The 23,336-nt window shown below is 43.6% G+C and overlaps 1 protein-coding gene and 3 long non-coding RNA genes across 13 annotated transcripts in view; 1 reads left to right on the top strand and 3 right to left on the bottom strand.

Annotated features, from left to right (window-relative positions):
- The window catches only part of LOC132452740 (NACHT, LRR and PYD domains-containing protein 3-like), a 274,895-nt gene that overhangs the window by 216,992 nt on the left and 34,567 nt on the right, over positions 1-23,336 (bottom strand). The window lies entirely within an intron of this gene.
- LOC132452781 (uncharacterized) lies at positions 3,217-6,275 on the top strand. Its single transcript, XR_009524507.1, has 3 exons — positions 3,217-5,023; positions 5,378-5,677; positions 5,959-6,275. It is a non-coding gene; the product is annotated as an uncharacterized LOC132452781 (long non-coding RNA).
- On the bottom strand, positions 8,280-10,039 carry LOC132452769 (uncharacterized). Of its 2 annotated transcripts, none has more exons than XR_009524495.1 (5): positions 9,702-10,039; positions 9,535-9,613; positions 9,350-9,428; positions 8,974-9,119; positions 8,280-8,788 (listed from the first exon to the last, which is right to left on the bottom strand). It is a non-coding gene; the product is annotated as an uncharacterized LOC132452769 (long non-coding RNA). The 2 variants fall into 2 exon arrangements; XR_009524496.1 differs by having other exon boundaries at positions 8,974-9,096; positions 9,702-10,038.
- LOC132452774 (uncharacterized) lies at positions 19,416-22,383 on the bottom strand. The gene is made up of 2 exons (XR_009524501.1): positions 20,067-22,383; positions 19,416-19,859 (listed from the first exon to the last, which is right to left on the bottom strand). It is a non-coding gene; the product is annotated as an uncharacterized LOC132452774 (long non-coding RNA).

Here is a 23,336-nt window from a genome sequence, read left to right as displayed (position 1 = left end):
TACAAAACTCTAAAGTCTGACATCACTCATGAATTGTTTTACCTTGATATTCCTGCGCACAACGATGGCGACGATTAAACTAATGATTGAAACCATGACTACGGATCCGATCCAAGGTGGGCTATATGATCTCTCTGGGAACAGAAGAAATAAATGTTGATTATTCTTTCTATAATTAGAATGAGAATAATAAATAAAGCCGCAAGCGGTGATTAACGGGGTCAGAGCAAAATGAAAAGTCAAGAACACACTAACGGAAGTTATATAAATATTACATCTAATTATTAAGGAAAGATGTTGATGTTCCCCTTCATGCCATACTGTGCCTCGTCTTTCAGGTGGCTGGGCTGCAATGCAATGGCCGATTGTCATGTTCAGCAGTATTGTCTAACCAGGATTCGATCTCTCAAACTAATGATCACCAGTCGAGGCATTATCCCATTGGGCCACTGACAAACCTGAAATGTATCCTCATTCACATGGTGAAAATATACATTGATAAGCACACAACATCCAGAAAATACCTGTAAAATCTTTGAAATTCTGGGGAAATTCAACATCTGTTGTCAAGAACACTGACGGTTAACGAAGAAGTTCCCCTTAATGCTATACTGTATCTTGGCAGTCCGATTCTTGGAAACTAATGGGCCAGAATGTTGATTGCATAATGAATTTCAGGTGCTGTTCAATGTTGTGTTTCTTAAATGAGTGGCAATGACAGAATGTCATGTTCAGCTTGTTCATAATGCTGTAATCGGGATTTGAACAGTCAACCTAAGGATCACCAGTACATGGAATTATCCCATTGAACCACTGACATTCCTGAACTGCATGAAGCCTCATTCGCAACCTGAAGATGTCTAATGATAAGGACACAACATCAAGAAAACTCCAAGCACACATTTCACAAGATAATTAAGGGCCTTCTTAAAAGAGTACAGATCTGAAAATGTGCACTGTATCCACATTATGATAGCCGTATGGTAGTTATACAATAACAAAATGATCAGATAGGCAAAATGGGTTGAGACTGTGGACGTTTGGCTTTTCTATGAAATTGTGGGAAAGGTAAACATTTTAGAACAGAAGACCAGGGTGAAAAAGATGCATCTGATTCTAGAGATTGTTATGTTGAAAGAATTTTGATTCAAGATCAATCTCGTAATGAGAATTAAGGCTAGTTCATAAGTTCGCCACCTTTGGGTGCAGAAAAACAATTTGGGTTTATTAGTAGTGGGGGGCATTGGTATCAACCTAATAATAGTCTTATGTTTTTTTTTATACAATAACAAAATGGTCATGTAAGAAAAATGGGCTAACTGCTCCAACTTTATTGGCCAATATTTCTCAAATGGAACTAAGTAAAACAAATTTTGTTCTATGATTTTTGTGAGGCTTAGTCTAAAGATTTGATGTGGCGATTTTTTGATCTTTTTATCATGTTTAGCTTTAATATGAAATTGTGGGAAAAGTATACACAGGGTTTTATCCAGTCCAGGTCAATCTGGTGAGGAGAAATAAGCCTAATTCATGATTTTTTAACAAAAGCGCCACCTTTGGGTGCAGTACCACAAATTTGGGTTTATGGGTAGAGGGGGTTATTGGTAACTATACCTGAACATTTCAAGAGCTGTCCACTTACGGTTTAGGCTGCAGTATGACTTTTACCGAATTTGAGGGGAAAAAAAGTTACAGAAACAATGATAGCAAGACGCATCCTAACACCTTTACATTAAACAAGACCTAGATAACAATGTTTTAAACCCAATGCCTAAGGTGGCTTATCAGCTAAGTGTTGAAAACACAATGTCGCTTTTTCACACCACGGATGTTTTAGCATCACACAGATTGCTTTTGTATTTTCACCAAGAGCCTACCTGCCATAGGGTCCTCCAGTATCTTCAGTTCAATGTGGGTTACTTCTTCTTCGTCTGCGTACCTGAGAGTACACCTGTACGTCCCTTCACTCTGGGCTGATGAGGTCACATACAGCAGGAGGCTGCCTGATTCAGACAGGTCTCTTATATGCTGCTGCCACTCTGTTTCCACCACCTTCTCTTGTCCTGCTTGTCTTCTGAGGATGGTCTGGTTGTGGTTGAAGGTCCAGGTGATGTCATCGAGCCCCGAGGCGTAACACGGGAGTACCACCTCACTCTTCGGAACACTTTGCATTAGAGCTGATGAAGATAGACACACAAGTGGACACACAGACCGACGGACAGACAATAGATTGTTATGAAATCTTAATTGGACCATGACGACATTTAGTAGATGTTGCAGACCACAATATGTTTACAAGACACATTTGAAGCAGCACTGTCTTATGTTAGCAATAAGCGAGCGTGACATATCCCTTTAAGTTGCCACCATTGAAAATTGTATTGCACCAGTTCTAATCTACGCTTTACTTCTGACTGTTGCCATTCTGATATTAAAAAACTTACGGTGTAACCTCATCGTGGCTTTCCTTGCACTGTGTTCATTTTGGACTGAGCAGCTGTAGGCCGAGACTGTGTCACTGTAAACAGTCCTTAAGGAGCCGCTGATGTCATAGAGTCCCTGGTCATCTTCATGGACCTCGGTTGTGTTCTGGAGGACAGTAGCCGGGCGAGGACTGACGGACCAGGTGAGCTCTGGTCTTGGATAGATTCCTCCAGACTTACAGGTGACAATGTTGTTCACTAGCACAATGTCCACTTTAGTAACAGGAGCTGCAACAACATGGTACCGCGTTAAAACAAGAAACTCAAACAGCTAACGTTTGCTCAATATAACATATATATTTATTTATAGGATGGAATCCTATACAAATGTAAATTGAGCTCACCTCTCACTGTCAGGGTGACGCTGGTCATCCAGTCGTCCTCTGAAGTGCTGGCTAAACACAAGTACCTGCCCTGGTCCTGGAGGTTCACCCTGGCCAGACGAAGGGATGCGTCGCTCCCTGAGATCAGGGAGGTCCTTCCCTCGTAGAGAGGGTCCTGGTATACCAGTTGGTCCTGGTCCCGGTACCAGGAGTGGACCTGAACATCCTCCCCATCCCACTTCTTGACCCAGTGGAGGATCGTACCACTGTTTGGCTGGAAGCGGCAAGGCAGCACACAGCTGCCCCCAAACACACAGCCCACCGGGGTGTCTGGAGATTGAACAGCACCTGGTCAATACCATTTTAAAAAACATAGGGGGGATCCATATTGAGGGATGAACAGTAACACCCGTATATTTTTCCATTGCTACATTGTTAAATAAATAACATGCAATTAATGAAAGCAACATAAGAATCGTAATTATTTTTTCCATTTGGGAACCAAGGACAAAAATACAATCTATAAAACAAATTAAAATATTCCCATATATCTCATCCTCCGAATGGCCTACGGTCTGAGTAGTCTGACATATAGCATTCTCCTTTCAGAGCCGCTGCCATAGCATATTGTCATACTGATAGATATTTAGAAGTTAAACCCTTAGTGCAAACCATGTGATGCATAGACCAAACGTCCACCGACAAGCAACCCTAACCCTAACCTCTTTTACTCCTATCTCACAACAGTACACACCTGTAGGTAAACCTTAATAAACCAATACTTAGAATGACTGACTGCAAAACACAGTATTCAGGCGGGTTTATCCTCAGGTGGAATTTTTCAATGGTGTCTCTATGATTTGTATCTAGTAGCAGGCCTACTATATTGTGATATGTTATAATCAGTGTCTGAGAAGATCCCGCTCTGTGACACGGACATAAAAAAATCCACAGGATATTACGCGTGTTTTCTCTAAATTACAGAATTGTTTAATCAGCAATGGTGACAAAATGGCATAATTACAATGTCAACGATATTGTGAGACATATCCCCATGTGTAGATTTACCTTTACCTTTTCACCTTTAGATCTCCAAATAATCCCCAAAAAATCATAAATAAGGTAATGTCTCCATATTAGTCAAGCTTACCTCCCTGAACGAGGACCTCCACCATGAGGAACACGGCTGTTCGGACCAGAACACCATTGAGTTCTGCCATCTTATTCTTCCTTCGTGCCTCTTGGGTCTCTCAGTCTGCAGCTTGACGACTCAACTTCACTTCATTGGAACGATAACATGATCTGGGGAGGAAGAAAGGTGTTGTGGTTCCTGTTGCAGGGCCACTCCTCCTCTCCTGTAGTTTGGATTGGTTTGTTTTTTCCATTCACCCTTTTGGGTGTGCCATGTCAAACCGGATTTACTTTTTGGAAACTGAATGAGGTCGCCAAACCAACCTGAGTTTGTTTACAAATAACTCATTTTTGGATCAGGTTATAATGTAAAAATGTGTGTATTCCCTCTACATGTACTAAACAATCACAAGACCCTTTGCCTTTGCCCCAGGGCCTATAAACAATCATTGTCATGATCTTTCCTTGTCCTTGTGTTGTTTTGGGTTTGTTCCCCCCTTGTCCACCAGATGTCGCTAGACTGTTCACTCACCTCCCGTCTCCGGCCTGCATTCATGGCCTTCCCCTCACCTGTGTGTTCTTGTCCGTCTTCCCACCTTCAACTCATTCCCCGATCGCTCTCTCCCCAATTATACTGGTTCACCTCCTTTGTTCCTTGCCGGTTCCTCGTGTTCAACCACAAAATAACATTGCAACGTTCCCATGTCAGTTGTGTGTGTATTTTGGTACATGTTTTCTTATGTTCATGGTGTGGTTAGCAATAATACCTAACTACGCCATTGATATCAGTATCAATGTAAATGCAGCAAACCAAATGAGGCATAGTAACTATTAGTTTCTTGTTTTAATGTGGTGTCATGTCGTTGCAGCTCCTGTTACTAGAGTGGACATTGTGCTACTGAACAACACTGTCACCTGTCCTCGCCCGGCTACTGTCCTCCAGAACACAACCGAGGTCCATGAAGATGACCAGGGACTCTATGACATCAGTGGCTCCTTAAGGACTGTTTACAATGACACAGAATCGACATACAGCTGCTTAGTCCAAAATGAACAGTGCAAGGAAAGCCACGATGAGGTTACACCGTAAGTCTTTGACTATCAGAGAAACAACAGTCAGTAGCAAAGCATTGATTAGAAATGTTGCAATCCAATTTCGAGTGGTTGCATTTTAAGGGGAAACCGTCACACTCAGGAATAGCTAACATAAGAGAGTACTGCTTCATATTTTTATCGTGAGAATATTTTGGTCTGCAATGTCTACTCCACTTCCGCTGAGAATTGGCAGAAGGTTGGACCATTGACATCATTGGTCTGGGATTTGTGTTCTCCATTGGTCAAAATAGGTTAAATGGTGTCATGGTTCAAAATCTCTGCAGATTTCATAACAATATCTTATATGTCTGATCGTTTGTTCACTTGTGTGTCCATCTAATTCAGCTCCAATGGAAAATCTTTCCAAGAGTGAGGCGTTACTCCCTTGTAACGCCTCGGGGCTCGATGACATCACCTGGACCTTCAACCACAACCAGACCATCCTCAGAAGACAACCAGGACAAGAGGAGGTGGTGGAAACAGAGTGGCAGCAGCATGTAAGAGACCTGTCTGAATCAGGCAGCCTCCTGCTGTATGTGACCTCATCAGCCCAGAGTGAAGGGACGTACAGGTGTACTCTCAGGTACGCAGACGAAGAAGACGTAACCCACATTGAACTTAAGATATTGGAAGACCCTATTGTAGGTAGGCTCTTGGTGTAAATACAAAAGCAATCTGTGTGATGCTAAAACACCTGTGGTGGGAAAAAGCGACATTCTGTTTACAACACATGGGGGGGTAAGGCAAAGGTCTCCATTGTCTTCTTTACTGAGCCATGTTAACTGGACCAGTAACTGAGGAGCCACCTTAGACAACGTGATTGAAACATGTTTAATGTGAAGGTATTAGGATGTGTATTGCAGTCATTGTTATGAGTGTTATTATTATTATTGAAAGAATAAGCAACATTCTCTTTTTCTGTTCAGAGGGATCTTCTAGCACAGTTGGGATCATTTTAGGAGTCGTGGATCCCGTTATCATTTTAATCATCGCCATCAACAGTTTATATATCATATAACCGATAAAGGTAAAACCACTACTTTCAGCATTCATTAATAACATGTTTACTACACATTTTAATTTTTATAGAATTTCTTGAGAAAGGTGGGGAGGTTACTTCTGGGTTATTTATGAGTGATGTGGGACTGTGTAGTTTTACAAATAGGATTATGAAGCTATTATTAATATAACATTGTTACTTCTCGGCCAAAGAAGGACGAGGAAGGAGCTCAAACAACCAAAGTACTGAACCCTCTTCTCAGGAACGCCCCGTGCCCACTACCTCCGTCAGTTGACCGTTGCCCATTGACATTGAATGGGGACGGACGCGCAATGCATTGTGGATCCGTCCGTTCAGTTGGAGCGTTCGCCACCGTCAGAAAGTTGAAAAATGTTCAACTTTTTCGGCAGCGACGGTTCCGTCATCCAATCAGATCGCGTATGCAAATTTAAGCACTGTGACGCGACTCGGGCTCTAACGATACTGGAAAGCGGGAAAGCGGGTAATCTTGCATCGCAACAAGCAGGAAGAAGCGAGAAGAACCCGGCGAAGCGATTTGATTGGCTGACGGATGCCTCTGCAAAGACTACTCCCCCATCCGTCAGCCACGCCTTCCCACGTCCGTTGACTGACGGTGCAGTGGGCACGAGGCGGAAGTCGTTCCTCTGTGAGATAACGGGTTCAACCTCCTGACCTTATTACCGCACCATCAGACACAGCAGGGTAAGACCTTCGTCGCAGGAGCCAGGATCCTTGTTTACGTTGTAATTTAGGGGTGTAACAGTAGAAGGGGGGGAAGGGGGGGGTGCTTTGTAGGAGGGACTGACCAGCTTCAGGAGTGAGGCTGAGGTGTGTAAAAGGTGAGTAGGTGTGGTCTGTAGGGGCTGATTCTGACCTCTGAGTTCTCTGCTGGGATTACAGTCTGCCGCTATGTTGCCAGGTGTCTTCATCTGAGTTGGACTGGGAGGATATTTTTATTCTGCAACAGAGAAAGACTTTGAAAAGGTCAAACGGACAATGTGATGGGTACAACCGAGGCAACTTCAGCACCACAACAACAACAGCAACATGGACGACCTTGGTGACACACCACAGAGCACACGTCCAAGAGCAAAGAAACATGTATCTGGATTAATGGGAATGAGACGTTTTCTGACTAAATAAACAATTTCTGTTTGGTCCCTTGAAAAGCGTTGACATTTTTGTCATCCTTATGATCCCACTATTTTCTTTTACGAAACTTAAATTCATCTTTAAAGGCAATGAATGGATGAGTTGTAACATGCGTCCATTATCTTAATGTACCGTCAGTGGAATTGTCTTCTACACAGATTTAAAATAAAACCATCTCCAACGGATTACACCAATTGTTATGTATTAATATTGATAATTTTATTGGTATTAGGCCTATAAAGTTGTAATCAGCCATTTTCAAAGACTTTTTGAAAAACGATGTACTGTATATTCTGGCAACCCGCCTTCTCCAGTGAACCGCCTCCTCCCCAAACCGGACACAACTTTACTGGGCAAAAAGGCCCGTTTAATCCAAAAAGTCTCATACTGAAAATAACACAACGAGAAACCTGGGAGGAATCGACGGTCCTAACCCACGAGAACCTGTCTCTCCTTGCCCGAGCCACATGGCTGAGAGCCCTGATTGAGTGGAGAAGCAGGCTATTCAAGCCCTGCTTCTCCACCTGTTCCTCAGGTGCTCTGCATTTAGTTAATTGGCCCCCGCTCCAACGCCCTCAATGGCGCCATCTGGGGGTAGACTGCTTCCAGGGGTGCTGGGCCGGATCCGGGTTGCCACACTCCTCTACCCTTTGAAGCTTCGGGGCCTCATGTTGGAGCGGCGCCCCTCCTGAAGCGGAGCTGCTCCCGCTGCCTCGTCTCCGGCTGTGTCAAGGCTGCTTTGGAGGCTGGCGTTCACTCAAAAAAATGGTCCGTAGCTTGGTCGAGTCCTCGGTCGATTCTCCACCATATGTGGCGACCCGGCCCCAGGAATGTCTACCACTCAGGAAATCAACATTTGCGTTGTAGTAGCAGAGAATGGCCTGCGGGGCAGTATGTACATTGTTAAATACATGAATAGGCTTGGATTTAGTAGCAATAAGGAGGTTTCATATTTTTACAAAATGGATTATGTGAACATTGCTGAATAACAATCATGTATATTAAATGTATTGCAGGAGTTTAGCTTGACACTAACCAAGTGAAAGGACAATTAAATGAACCTCACCAAACATGTAGAAGTCAATGTGGGATTTTAATATATGAAAACAAAAACACTTGACAGAAATGTAATACAATATTATAAAGGAAAGCAGAGGAAAACATTTTCCAAGTTAATCTTTTCGAAATGTCACCACCATTCCGAAAGCAAGTGAAGAGGTTTGTGTAAAAGCAGTCCTCCCTGACCAGCTCTGTCCCTGACTCTAAACCCTGACTCTCAACCCTAACGCTAAACTCTCTGAGGGCAGGAAGACGCGCCTTCAGTGTAAAGATTTGAACCAGAGAGAAGGAAGAAAAGAGGAAGCAGTAGAGAGTAGTGAAGTAGTGAGGTCAAGAAGATCACTCCCACTGGAGGTCAGTGATCCATCAGCCTCAGACTGCTGAGCTCAGCAGGTCTTCTGGAGGACAAGGCTCAGATGAACTGAGGAGACGGGACCAGCAGGATGTCAGGATCAGGGCGGGTTTAGTTCAGGTGTGTCTACCCCCGACCAAACAGGATCAGGTGAGGTTCAGCTCAGGTGCGTCTGCCCGGACCAAACAAGGACATTGATTAGGTTCATTATTCAAAAGATGCAACATTATCTGAACCAAAGATAAGTCATTAAGGAGCAGTCAGGCTTTAGGGCGCCTTGCTCAAGGACACATCACTGTATTCTGAGGACTTGAATCCGGCACCATTGGTTTGAGAGTTGAAACCCCAACCCCCTACCTAGTCCACCATGTCCAGATAATGCAAACTTATGAGGAATCCTTGATGGTAGAGTGCTGGTGATCCTCAGGATTTTCCTTCCAGATGTACGGCTTCTCCATCTCCATCCTCCAGATTCCTGGTCTGGTTAGAAACGCAATTTGTCTCTGATGTAAGGTAACAAACACAGTAGTACTTTGTCCCTAATGAAAGGTAACAAACACAGGAGTAGTTGGGCTCTAATGTAAGGTCACAAACACAGGAGTAGTTGGGCTCTAATAACAAAGTAGCAGCTGTAGTTTGTCTGGTAAACAACCACAATAGTATGCCGGAACTTGTACTGGACAAACTAATCCTGTGTTACAACAAGTCCACTGTTTATTTTAGGCAAACTTACGAGGATCCTGGTTGGTGGAGCGATGTCGTCCTCCAGAGTCTTGGCTCCTCCATCAGCTCTCCACAGCCAGAGTCGTGGTCTGGAACAAACAGAGCGAGTCTGGCCCCAAAGTCTGGTAACGAACATGTAGTTGGTCTTATTTTTAAGCCCTTTATTCCCGGTTTGTTTGGTTAATACAAACTTACAATCCTTGTTTGTAGAGTGATGTTCATCCTCCAGATTCACGGCTCCCCTACCAGCTCGCCTCCTCTCCAGGAACACGTTCTAGTAAGAAAACACAGCGGTAGTTGGTTAACGCATAACAGCTGTATTTTGTCCTTTAAGTCAACCATGTAACTAAAAACAAACTTACGAGGAATCCTTGTTGGTCGATTCCTAGTCATCCTCCAGCGTCTCAGCTCCTCCAGCAGCTCTCCTCAGACAGAGTCCTACTGTACGTCCACACCAGGAGCGAAGACGCTTTGGTCGCTCACAAAGTTTCCCTACGAATTTTTCTGTTCGCTTTGGTCGCTCATGACGTACAATTCAATTATGCAGAAGCATTTAAAAGGAGCCGTATGCGTTTAGTAGGCCCTACAGACAGCCATATCAAATAGTGAACTCTCCCATACACCTTGGCCATATTGCCGAGACGGTTTTGCTTGTTCGATAAAGTGCTTCGACAACAAGTAGGACAGGGATTCCCCCCAATATAAAAAAAAATCCTAAAATGTAGGCTAATTACAACCGAGAACAAAAAACCCTGCGTGCTGTAGTAGTTGAAATATGTTTCACTGATCTGGATCTGCAAATCATGATCTGCACTCATTCGTTGCATTCAAAACAAATTGTCATTGTCGCACATGGCTAATTTGCATACGTGCACAGGACTGGTTGGCTCCGCAAGGCAAATAATGGAATATATCTATATATCTAGGCCTTTCTGTCTATCTATCTATCAACGCGTGTCTAGTTTTAATGTGATGTATTGTGTGTATGTCCAGTCAGACTTGTTCTGTGTGGTCTTGTAGGCTACTGTCCTGTGTGGGCCGAACCACCTAAATGGATTCCCGACGATTTGTGTCGTTTGGTATTAATAAAGACTTGACTAGGCTATCTATCTATCTAGACTATTTAATTAACAATTATTCACCTCAGGCTCCGTGAATAGTGGGGAATAGAGGGATAAAAGACAAGAGATATATCCCTTGTCATTTATCCCTCGTCTTGTCGATTAGTTTGTTTATGTGACGATTTCAATTTTTTTTTGGTTTTGTTTAAAGCATGCTACACGCGATTGGTTGGTTAGATTGGTGGCATTTAGAGCAAATTAAAATGATTCCCGCTTAAATACGAACGTTCTAGATGTAGCCTATAAATACTCCCGCTTATCATCACTTGATATCCAAACCACCATGGCGTTTCGATCTCTGAACTGAAAAAGGGTGGGTTCGTACAACACCGGGTGCCCAGTTACAGCCGCGATTAATACTTCAGCCGACATTTTGTTCAGTGAGTGAATAAAGGTAGGTAGGAACCAAAGTGCCTGCCGATGTTCCCTGGGATCCACGCAAGCGAAGAGCGTCTACATTCCGATTGGCTGTCAGTGTTTGGCCGCTGAAGCGAATAATAGTCATTTGCATAAAGTTAAAAAGTTTTCAACTTCTTTTTGACACTCTGGTCGCTCAACTTTGGCCGCTGGTAGCGTTGGTCGCTTTGGTCGCTTTTGCCCATAGAAAGTGAATGACTTCCGGCGATTTGGTCGCTCAATTCGCTTCTTGTGTGGACTTACAGCTAGTCTGGAAAAACAGCGGAAGTCTTGCTTCAACATGTGGTAAAACAGATGTAGTCGTCTGGTATATATGGTACAAACGCCGGTAGTTTGTGGTAGCAGTGATGATCACTTCCGAGTCAAGCTCCATCTACCCCATGACAGACGTCCTTCACCAGGCAGGTCCTTCACCAGGCAGGGCCTTCAGCACGACTCCTCCAACAGCTCCTTCAGCACGGGTCCTCCATCAGCACGGCTCCTCCAGACATGGATTCCTGGTCTGGTTACAAACCCAGTTCATCTCAGCAGTAAATCACCTGGTGACGCAACACACCCCACCTCCTGCATCTGAGGTTCACTTGTAAAATGGAATACAAATTTAAACACTTAAATTAGACAATGTCTGCAGATTGTCGCATTCAGCAATTCATCCACTACGGTCGTAGGAGCACTAGTAACATTAATGGCTCATATGACTACTACATAACCCCCGTATGAATTAACTAAAATCACAGCTTGGCACAGATTTAAAGTCATAAGATGATCAAAACTAGACCTAAACTACCGTGGATTTTAGTGTTTCAGATGAGCTTGGTGATGGTTACCCTCTGGTCCGGTGCTGTGGGCCCCTGGTCTCCAGCCTCAGTCTCCGGTCCACCCTGGCACCACAAGCCTCTGGTCCCCAGCCTCTCAGTTCAGCTACAGCAGCAGGTTTATATCAGCATTTGCCCAACAATAAACTTAATTGACTCATCCGAAAGTGTTGCACAATTGATTGAACTATTATTTTATAACTCAAGGCTAGAAAAGACTTGAGACCAGACATGAGCATCCCGTTTTCGGGAATGAAGACGGAGCTTTCCACAAGTTTAAAGAAGTGGTTCAGGCCATGCATTGAAACTGACCTGAGAAGACTACTCACACAGAGCACTGACCTGTTCTGGAGGACTTCTGACTGGAGGTGGAGGTCTGTCTCTTGGTGAGGAGTTGGAGGTCTGGCTCTGGGTGAGGAGGTGGAGGTCTGGCTCTGGGTGCGGAGGTGGAGGTCTTGCTCTGGGTGAGGAGGCAAACACCTTGGGACAAACTACATGTTACCTTTTTAACCTTGTACAGTTCTAGACTAGAGTATCTTCTATTGTAACATGTGTATTTTAGCTTTGATATTATGAAGTTGGTAACTGAACCAAAGTCGTTGTTTAACGTCATTCCATTGGGTAGGGTTTAACTTCTGTGGCAATTAATGACAGCAGATATTAAGAACATACAAAAGTTGAAGTAACAAAGAACTCTAAGCAGTATCGATATTAAATCAAATATACTCAGCCATATTCAGGTGCTGGGTTCCGTTGAAGAAATGTCAAATTAGCTTCCACCTTGAAATGATTTTCAGCCTCCCCTGATGTCAAAAATGGGCCCGCAAGTAGAACGCCGTTTTGTACGCAGTGAGAGTCCCGTCACGTCATCGTGGTTAAAAGTACGGCGCAACCATCGGAATTTATCAACATATTGTACGACGTACGCATGAGTATGTATTTAATATCAGACTTAAGTTGTTTTAGATAGGGGCAACAATTCCCAATCGAAACCGACTGAAATAGAATAGGAAACGGCTCGAGGTTACGCAAATACAATCCAGAACGTTCCGCCAGATTCCCTCAGGGGACTCCAGTCCAACAAACTGCCAGGTGGTTTCTTATGGTTGTCAAGACTACAACGTTCTATGCTAACCATTGGGACTAAATCAAGTGACCGCACTCAGAACCTTCCACGGCGGGAAGCACAAACCGTCCGACTGGAATCCGAACATTCCGGCCGGAACCAACCAAAGAAAAAACAGAACCAGCGCCTCACCTTGAGCTGAACGGAGGAAGATCCTGAAGTCCAGCGATGGTCTTCATTAAAACACAGCCAACAGACTTACCTTGAGGAGATCTGTTTGTTGCTGTTGGTCATTACTATTCAGTGTACCTTTACATTATTATGCACCCGGTGTGTACAAGTTATATCACTCAAAACCATACGAAGAACCAAACTACCATGTACGTCCCACAACAACTTTAAAACTAAAATCATTCAATACAAAACCGTGTATACATTTTACAATTATCTAGATTATTCCGGGTATAAACCATACAGAGCAAATCTAAACGTTGAGCAGAGAGCCGACCATAGCCCTGCAACGTCACCCTGACCGCCTCATCACCAACAGCAAATCATGGGCATCATCGTGGGCATCCGAGTGAAAGGACTGCCCATAATAAAAAGAAGCCCAATTCCTGAACTATCCAACCATCTTCATGGTTTAAAGATTTACAGACTGGACATTCCATTGTGTTCTAATCACCTTAGTCTGCTCCCTTGTTACTTATAAAACTCTACATCTCCATCACTAGAGTGTTGCATCCTACTCATGGGGGTGTGGTCTGAGTGAGCAGAGATACATGCTGGGATACAGTGCTGTCTGAAGTCTTCCGTTCTATAGACACGCCCCTCAGGAGAAACCAAGTGTTTAAGAAACTGTCGTGACATCAGTTACATGAGCTGGAATATCCTTCAAGATGGCACCAGGATTCTCAGAGGAGAACGGTCAAGAGAAAGATTTGTGGGTTCTTCCCCTCAGCCAGTGGAACACAACAACGGTCTTCAGAGTACCATGGAATACCATTGAAACAGTCTCCTCTTTATACCTTGAAGCCCCAGTGAAGGTTTCCACAGGGCTCTCCATCAATCGGGCCAGGTAGGAAGAGCCGTCTCATTACAGGTCTGAAGGTCATCTTGAAAATCCATTTAGGTCCCTTTCCAACGTCAGACTCTCCTTGTGGAATTCCTTTTGGTGTCCATCCTCCATTGATCCTGATTGGTGTAGTCCTAATTTGAAGTCACTGATCTGAACACGCCGCTTGCATCCTTTTACACTTTAGTTGGATACTCTCCTTCCTGCCCAGTGTGTTGGATATCGCTCTGGAGCGTCGCTCAGGGCTCTTCATGCCTACTGGAGGCCCTTGAGTAAACGTGTGGCCGTCCATCAGGTATGATTTAGTTGACCATTCCAATATCCCAAGCCAATCACACAGACCCCCGTATGAACATTATCACGGTCAAAGCAAGCCGGACACACACATAGAACCCAGGCCAGGCACGTAGAACCCCATGCCAGGTTTGAGTGGGAGACACACACAGTAGAACCCTCAAAAATCTTACATCTCATGTCAAACCCAAACACACTCACACACCACTGAGCCATAAAAGGCCAAACAATCATGCAGGGTAAAAACCTCATGCCAAATAACATTCCATCATTCCCCATTCCCCCCCCTCCCCAGGCCTCCTGCCAGGGCACCCATAACAGAACAACCAACTTCTCCAGAGATGAAAAATTATGCACAACATTCTTCAGTGGCATCCCACATTGGTGATGGATTATGCTTTGCGTCTCCAAAATATGTCCCAGGTTGATTCAACGTCTCTGAAGTCATGTCTTTGTAGTCAAGTGGTTTCCTGAATGAGGGGCCTTCACAGACGCAAACGGTGCAGCTTTAGTCAGCCTGAGGACAGGAAGGAGGTCATCTGTTCAGTAGACCACCCAGTGGAGGGGGGTGGCTCTTGAGGAGCAGGATCCATATGGGGATGGCCCCAAATAAGACCTTGGAAATGAAACCTTCCTGAGGAGTCCCGATGCCTGGAGGGGACTGTTGAATGTGTTCCATGGTTCTCTGTCAGACTGAAGTTGTGTTTTAGCCGCTGAGATGAGGAGCCCCCTCATCTCCCCCTGGTGTTTCTCCTTCTGAATCCCTGTCTCCATCTTTAAGAACATTCCAGTCCATGTAACTGACGTCACGACAGATTCTCAAACACTCCGTTTCCCCTGAGGGGGCGTGTCTACAGACCTGTAGACTTCAGACAGCTCTGTATCCCAGTATGCACCTCTGCTCACTCAGACCTCACCCTCATCAGTAAAGCAACACTCATGTGATGAAGATGCAGAGCTCAGGAGAGTAGAATGAAAGAAGACTGCAGATGTCAGAACCCAACCCATTGCACCAGCTTACAACAATAACTTGGAGCCTGTAACCATTTTAACAAATCATTAAAACCAACATAAATCAAATCCCTAAGTAACCCAAGAACCAATAAAACATCCTTGCTACTCAGATCAACCTTCAGGTAACAGGTTAACTCACCAGGAAGCCAAAATACATCAATGTGCCCAAGAGTAATGAGATATTAATGACTTACAGTTTGCAGTTCATCTTCATGGTTAAGTTGGGATACTCACAGAACTGCAGTTAAGTATCCATGATAGACCTTTGAAGGAAGGAACAGTTTACTCATGGTCCAAATTTCAAATGAGTTAAACCACCACAATCCCTAATTAGTAAAACTCAATGCTAATTGAGCTAATTAGTAAAACTCAATGCAGGTTCCGCGACCTGTGGTCTTCTTGGCAACAGTGAGAGGCTATTTCAGCTCTGTGTTTGATCTTAAATGACCTCCCTCATTTTAATTAAAGGGATGAGTCGGATTTAGATTCATACTTCAAAACGAAAAAAGTCTTCTATCAATTCACCTTACTGTGCGACACACACACAAACGTGAAGGTAATGTAACCATCATACACCGGACTTTCAAACCCAAAGGATGGCAAGGCACACAGTTGCAAATAGGTTTTTAACAACATTCATTCCCCCAGTGTCAGATAAGTGCCAAGTATACAGAGGAGGCCAACCCCCAAATATCTGAAAATAGTAAAATAAAAACATTCAAAACCAAATTCCAAATACAAATAATTCAATCAAAATCAATTATTAAATATTCTCTAATAAATCAAGCATATTCAAAATCAAAAACCGGTACTTAAAATAATGTCAATAAATCATAATCCATTAGCAAAATAAATGCAAATTAAACTCAATCACTGAGTATATTTAACCATAATTTACAACATGATGGAATAATCACCTCAGTAAATATTTAGCATCTTGTGGAGAGCTGAGCACCCTGCTCAACACAGACAACCTCTTCTGGCAACAGCATCCAGCAGACTGTCAGAAGGACAGCAGCTCAGCCCTTTTATACCCCATGGCCCCTCCCACTAGACAGGCTCAATCAACAGGGGGATTATAATACTGTGGCATATTGCAGGTCAACCATGAATAAACTCATCATATATACAGCATGCATGTTAAAGTTCATTTCAACTTTTAGATCAGTGATTTTCACTAGTGCATTGAGGCTTGTCGCTCATTAATGTCCAATGTCAATGTCCAGTGTCCCCCTTTGACACAAGGGAAAATGGTTTGGCCCAATTTGGGCCAATCAGTGGCAGCAGGTGTTTCCTGACACCATATTTAAACACCTCAGCCCCACCCCGACTCTTTTAGTCTGCAGTACGGAGCCATGGTGAGAGGGAGAGATTGTTTGTGGCTTGAATAAAGAGCTTGTATGTATATTGTATGCTTGAAGGTTTGCTGTTCATGCACTATCCATCAATGCGCGATATTGACGGGCAGTTAAACAGACAGGGACAGTGGTCAAACTGTCACACACGCACACACCACAGATACACACATATAGATTCACACACAATATTGATACACACAACATATAGATACAAACCATATGCACACACAAACGACGGATACAAACCATAGGTATACACCACAGAGATACTAACTATATACTATACTATAAACTATATAGATACCCCCCCCCCACCCCCACACACACACACACACACACACACATACATTCTGGTCACTAAAAATACTACTCCCCCTTCTCTCTTCTCTTTCTCCCCTCTAATCCTTTTCTCCTCTCCTTCCGTTTCTCTTCCACGCATATCGCATTTTTATTGCCTCTACTCAAGAGAATAGATTTGGGTGGAGATTTCTAGGATTCATAAACATCCGGGGCTTAGCCCAGAGTGAAAATGAAAACGCTGCGCGCCAAATTTATGTGTATGCTTTATTGTGCATGCAAACTTTTTCATAACGCTTTATCTAAATAAACGAAATACGCGGTTTATTATAGCTTTAAATAGCTACCTGACTGCTATGCTGCTTATCCCCAAATGTCTAAAGTTCCATTCAAGTTAGTTAAGTAAATGAATACAAGTGAGGCACACACACACACACACACACACACACACACACACACACACACACACACACACACACACACACACACACACACACACACACACACATGTGCACTGATCTGACTGGGGATAGGATAGGTTAATACACTTGAGGTGGTAAACAGATTGTTGTTTATTCTCTTGCCTGAAGGACTATGTCTATCTAGACTAGGCTACTTATAAATGTTTATGAATATTTTTATTTTATCTTTTTAATTTTTTTCCCAAAGATCATATTCGGGTCTAATTAAATAACATCCGAGGCTTTAGCCCCAAATAAAACAGCATAGGGACGCCACTGCCTTAAGCTAACCTATTTATCCACGATAGCAGACACTTAAATAATAGTTATAATTGCATGCAACTTATTTATCTAAACGAAATTTCAAATAGTATACTAGATGCATACAAATATATATAAAGGACAATATACGAAAATGAAATGGCTAAAGTTAATGCAAAATTATGATGTAGTCGAGTACAAACCGTCTACTCTCATTGCAGTCTTTGGAAGTTAATTCTGACTGATATACTGTTATCTTCCACAGCATGACGTAACACATCTCAGGAAGTGGTGGCGCTCCACTGTGTTGGAGAATCTCCATACTGAAGGGTATAGTTCTTCTGAAGCAGATTTGCTGTGAAGTGTCCGAAATGGAGGAGGCATAATATTTGTCTTTTCTTTGTTTCTTTATTTTTTTATTGAAAATTATTGACGAAATGAAATCATATATTGATGGTTATTAAGCACACAATATACACTGCAAGAAAATAAAAATGCAGACGTTTTTTGCAAAGCAAACAATTTCTGTTCCCTCTTTCTTCATTTGTCACGTGAAGTTGTTCCCCATTTTGTTATACTTTTCCATCATTGCCAGTACGTATTTTTTTTTATTAGATCAATATTAATTTAAACAAAAATAAATAAATATAAAGAGAAAAGTCGACTCTCTCAATTCAATCTAAGTATTACAAAAAACATTTTAATCACTCGTATTTTAAATGACCAAAGTCAATCAAACATCCGTGGTGTAAAATGCAACATTGTGTTTTTACACTTGGGGGAGTAAGGAAAGGGTGTCCGTTGTCTTCTTTACTAAACCATGTTCATTGGGCCAGTAACTGATAAGCCATCTTCAAAAAAATGTAGGTCATGTTTATTGTGAAGGAATTAGGATGTGTCTTGCTGTCATTGTTATTATTCTCATCCTTAGTAGAGAAAGAATAATAAATATTTTCTCTTTCTGTTCCAGAGAGATTCAGAGATCTTCTAGCCCACTTTGGAGCATTTGGATCACATTAGGAGTCCTAGGGGTTCTAATTATCATTTTAATCATCACCATATTACTTTTTTAAACCTCCTGACTGTATGACCGGTCCCATCAGACACAGCAGGGTCAGACTGGGTCGTAGGGACCAGGATTCAACGTTCACATGTCATTTATGTTTCTTTATTAGGCCGGGCTATTTCCTCTATTATCTCTTTGTTAAATCATTAATCTTGTTGGGTTGGATTCTTCTCTTGTTTTTTCCTTCCTCATACTGTTTCACCTTTTACCGGAAGGTGTTCAGAAAGGTACCAAAGCAAGGTGATGCACACACACACACACACACACACACACACACACACACACACACACACACACACACACACACACACACACACACACACACACACACACACACACACACACACACAACCACACACACACACACACACTTTGTGTCTCCTTCGCGTTATTCTTGTTGGCCTGAAGGTGAACTACATCGAGGTGGATTCACTGCCCCCTAGTGGCTCCACATGCAATAAGTAACAACACATGGCTTTGATTAACAGACAGATGCGCATTATTTCAACACCACTTATAGTGAATACTGATATGAGATCAAGGAGCAGGTAAGGGATAGACAGTGAATACTGATATATGTGATGAAGGAGAAGGTAGGGGATAGACAGTGAATACTGATATATGTGATTAAGGAGCAGGTAGGGGATAGACAGTGAGTACTGATATAAGGAGCAGGTAGGGGATAGACAGTGAATACTGATGTGATTAAGGAGCAGGTAGGGGATAGACAGTGAATACTGATGTGATTAAGGAGCAGGTAGGGGATAGAGAGTGAAAACTGACATATGCGACTACATGTGATACAGAAAAATTTGGATCCATCGAGATGGATTGTAACTTTATGGTTTATTAACAAATACAAATCATAAACAGTTGCACATATCTTTAATAACTTGACGCAGAGATGAGCAACGTTTGCTACAGTCCACTGGGTAGGCTGGTAGACTGATCTACCCAGCACACATCTAGGTGGACACGCCCACCTGTGATGTCATAAGGGGCCGATTTCCAAAACGGCTTGTAACGGCTAATCACACCACACCTGGTGGCATGTCATGGGACCTTTAAATCTCCGCGTTGTCCTCGCCCCAGGATCACCAACCCCGTAGCTGCCTGCCATCCACCCCGTGTGCTCCTCTGCCTGCCCAGCTGCCTGGAATCCACCCTTGCCTGTCCATCTCCTGTTGTTGTTCCCTGCCTCCTGCAGGTCGTCCTGTCCACCAACATGGCAGAGACCAGCATCACCCTCAACGACGCGGTGTACGTCATCCACTCCTGCAAGTAAGAAACCCGGTCATGGTGTTTCTGAATGTGTCTTTGTATTGACGGTGTATATACTATGGGTTTTGACCCAGTGTCTGAACACAGGCCACCTATATAAGGTGGCCTGTGTTCTATTATATGCCTTTGGTTGCACCATGTACAGCACTTTGGCCAATGAAAACAGTTTTTAAATGTGCCTTATGAATGGATTTTACTTACTTACTTACTGTGGGGATTGTTGATGTTTCCTTGGGGTTGGTCGACCAGAAGTGGACGCTGTGGACAGCAACGACGAGCTGCCCTCTCTGGGACGCCCCGTGGCCCACCGTGGAGCCCCGCCTGGGCGAGATGATGGTCATGGGAGGCATCTTCAAGGGAGCGTCCTGCTCCCACCATAACCGCTCGTTTACATATCATAGAGGAGGGAGGAGGGGAAGAGGAGGAGGGGGACAAGGAGGTGAAGAAGGAGGAGGAGGCGGTGGAGGTGGTGGTGGGGGAGGAAGAGGGGGAGGAGGGAGGGGATGATGATCATGGGAGGCCTCTTCAAGTGAGCGTCCTGTTCCCCACCACCAGCGCTCATTCCCGTCTATTCTGTATCTATGTTTGAACACTGCGTCCAGAAGCCAAACTGATTTGAGTTACTAGTGCTTGTATTGAAGTTACTCTTCGCTCTTCCAACAGTTACCTGTTACTATTTTAATCAGTGACTTTATATTGTTGATCCTTGCTTCGTTAGATGAGTACTAGGCCCTGTCCCATTCCTCTCCCCTTAACGAGAACACTTCCCTCCACAGTAAAGAGTGAAGTGATAGTGAAGATCGTTCCCTATGAAATGTGACACCACTATCATTAATATTATGCAAATTAGCTTAGTGAACGTGCTCCCCTACGTCACGCGCAGCACCGACGTGTCTACACTACAGGAAGGAGCCTACTACTATTTTCGTTCACGTTCGAAAATGTTACTCGTGTCGAAAATAAGACAACCTACACATTCAGATCGTACAGTTAAATCCAGTCTACGGATAAATAATTTAACATAATGTATAACTGTTTGAGAAACATGGAAAAATAGCCGCTTGCTGAGTTCTCAACGTGTCCTGGGTCATACGTGATACTCCCTTGGCTGTAAGTGAGGTACCGAGCTGGCGAGCTGCCAAGGGACATTAAGGGGAAATAGGCCCTCTCTCTTGCTCCTAAGTATTGGATCACCCTACCCCTCCGAGGGAACGCACAACTTCTAGGGCTAGGGCTCAAATCTAGGGCTAGGGGGGATAATAGGATGGGGCCCTAGTTACTAGTGCAGCCCTTCTAGGCGCTATAAATGTTATACGATGTGGTTTGAATTAAACATCACATGACCAAACCAGCAATTTTAGAAATCAACTCCATTCTAGTCTTCACTTCTGGTGTGTGTGTGTGTGTGTGTGTGTGTGTGTGTGTGTGTGTGTGTGTGTGTGTGTGTGTGTGTGTGTGTGTGTGTGTGTGAGCAGAAGCGCCTCAACACGTCCACCCTGAGGATGACCCTGGAGGCCAAGGTCCAGCTGGAGGACATCCGCACCATCTCTGGCTTCCCTGAAGGTGATTGGTTCACATCCCCCCTTGCCCCGCCCACCGCAGTCTCTCCTAGGGTCTGGAATCAGCCGGGACGATGCGATATGGAAAGCCGCTGAATACTGAGATTCTGTAAATATTGTGGTACGGTATTTCGATCTTTCTGGAAGGTTTACGTGGTGGTTTCTGTTCTACAGGTCCTCAATGCAAATGGACGATTGTCGAGTACGCATAACATTAAGCGATACTTGATTGAGCAATGTTGTCAGAGAGACACAAATCAATACTTTCCTATAGAGCGCACTCTATAGGAAGGTACTGATTTGTGTCAATCTGACAACGTTACTCAATCAAGTATCGCTTAATCAAAGAGTCCCGATTCTCCCATGAATGGATTCCTATTCCCCCTAGCAGTGTCCCCTGCTTGCTCTGCCCTGAGTCAAACCCCTGCATCCAGACATCGTAGCTCTGTTGTTCTCCTAACTGGGGCCCCCGCACTGAAACTTGGCCCGGTCGGACCCCGAGGGCAGGAAGGGGGGGCCCTTCCTGCCCGAAACTTGGCCCGGTCAGACCCCGAGGGCAGGTTTTTCCACCACATTCTGAACCATTAGGTCTTGCAGGCAACACTTCTGAGGGGGTTTGTCCAAATGACAGTCCATTTGGGAAAACTTTTTTTCGCTAAGTGCTAGAACTCCAAATCTCGGATATGTCGTTCTCGGGGCCCCGGGAAATGTGTGTAAACATTTCAGACAACCAGACCGTGGTCTAAACAATATTATTCACGAGTTATAATCAACCCCTACACATCAATATTAATGATAACCCATTAAATACGGTATGATTTCTAGATGTCATGGCAACGTCCGCTCGCGACACTGGACTTGCGAGGCATCGACGCGGACGTTCATTCACATAGCCAAAAACAAGAGAATAGATGGCTAGATAAGATAAACATCAAGACATACAATTCTAAAAAGAACAGATGAAGCATCTACCCTTTTTCACTTTGCGGTTTGCCTACGGAGCAGCGCACCTGCAATTAATGTATCCGTGTATTGTCACAATTTCTCAGAAGGTGAAAGTAGAAACGGGTGGACAAAAGCTGTCATATTGTTATTTATCACAGACAATTTCCAACAATGAATGATCTGTACGGAGCTCCTTAAGGGACATTAGGGAGAACGCTCCCGGACAGAACCTTAGTTTGGAAGACGTGCTTAGTGACACGACAAATACTTCCAATTGAAATACAAAATTTAGAAAATACGTGTCCCTGATCACATTTCAATAGATTAAATAATGTGACAGTGTCACGTATTTTCGTGAGACCAGGTTCGAGCGTGTGCATGGGTTGAATTGCGTGTGTCTCACGCCGAATGCATGAGACATGAGAGCCCTGTACTTACATGACACAAACCAGCACCGCAAACGTTCTCTCCCGCTTGAGATGACGTCTTTCTTTATAGGTTCATGGGTCGGATGCGCCGATTTCCCATGCTGATATTTCCGGAGATTCTCGGGCATCTTCGACAATTTGGCTATAGATTGTCTCATTACACGCTAAATAATATAATTATAGCCTAATTATATATATAGCCTATATATGTATATATATAGTCAATATATATAATTAGGCAATATATATATATATATATATAGCATTTGTGGTTTTGGCATAAACATAACTAGGGTGCACTGTACTATCTGCGCACACCCTTTCTGAAGCCTCTCCCTCTCGCTCTCTCTCTCTGTCCCTCCCTCTCTCTCTTTCTCTCTCTCTCTCGTAGCGTTTTGTGGAGCACGTTAATTGTCTGAGAACACTCCCATTCAGAATGCATTGGTTTACATTTCGTTCTGTGTAGCACGAAAAAAGTCGGACTATCGTGCTCTGGAACACGATTCAATAGATTAACGTTTGTGCGCATGAGCACGAAA

This window comes from Gadus macrocephalus, chromosome 23, assembly GCF_031168955.1.
Source record: "Gadus macrocephalus chromosome 23, ASM3116895v1".
Lineage (NCBI taxonomy): Eukaryota > Metazoa > Chordata > Actinopteri > Gadiformes > Gadidae > Gadus > Gadus macrocephalus.
This window is presented reverse-complemented; position numbering and strand designations above follow the sequence as displayed.